Raw genomic sequence first — 1016 nt, 5'->3', positions numbered from 1 at the left:
ATTAAAATTGTACACCATTCGGGAAACTCTGGTTTCTAGTGTTCTACTCAAGATAGAAAATGACAAAATATTTTAAAGCTCCAATGAATTTGAAAATAGGAATTTAAAAAATTGCCTAAAAAAGAGACAAGGTGCTTATTTTCTTTTTTTAAATTTCATTTATTATTTTTTTATGTGTATGAGTATTGCCTGCATGTATGTAAGTGCACCTATGTTGTGCAATGCCTGAGGAGGACAGAAGAAGGTGGTCCAATTCCCTGGAACTAGAGCTATGGACAGTTGTTAGCTGCCATGTGGGTGCTGGGATTCAAACTCCAGTCTTCTGCAAGCACAGCCAGTGTTCTTAACCATTGAGCCATCTCTCTCGCCTGGTATGAGTGTACTGCCTGCATGTATGTAAGTGCACCTATGTTGTGCAATGCCTGAGGAGGACAGAAGAAGGTGGTCCAATTCCCTGGAACTAGAGCTATGGACAGTTGTTAGCTGCCATGTGGGTGCTGGGATTCAAACTCCAGTCTTCTGCAAGCACAGCCAGTGTTCTTAACCATTGAGCCATCTCTCTAGCCTGCTTGAGAAAAGTAGTATTTACATCACTGGGCTTTTATAAGACATGAAATTAATATGTGTTAATTGCTCAGAACAGTGCCTGGCACATACAGGTTTTTGAGCTACTTTTTGGATAAGTCCTAAGCCAAACCACTTTTAGTTATTTACCTACTCTTGAGACAGGATCTGGTGTGTAGCCCAGGTGACCTTGAACTTGTCATTTTCCTCTCTCAGCTGAGTGTCAAAATGACCAGCGTGATCCAGAACTCCCAGGGGTAGTAATTATTTTAAATCACAAGGATAGTAAGACATAAACTTTAATATTAGAATCGAGGATGAGTTGATTTTATAAGGAATGACTATGAAATATAGTAAATAAGATTGATTCCTAAGTTGAGAAATAATGTTTTTGGGATTTTTTTTGTTTTTCAATTTAAAAGTTTTTTGCAAGTAAATATATATTTTTTTAA

Source organism: Nannospalax galili, unplaced genomic scaffold, assembly GCF_000622305.1.
Source record: "Nannospalax galili isolate Female #2095 unplaced genomic scaffold, S.galili_v1.0 scaffold63, whole genome shotgun sequence".
Classification (NCBI taxonomy): domain Eukaryota; kingdom Metazoa; phylum Chordata; class Mammalia; order Rodentia; family Spalacidae; genus Nannospalax; species Nannospalax galili.
This window is presented reverse-complemented; position numbering follows the sequence as displayed.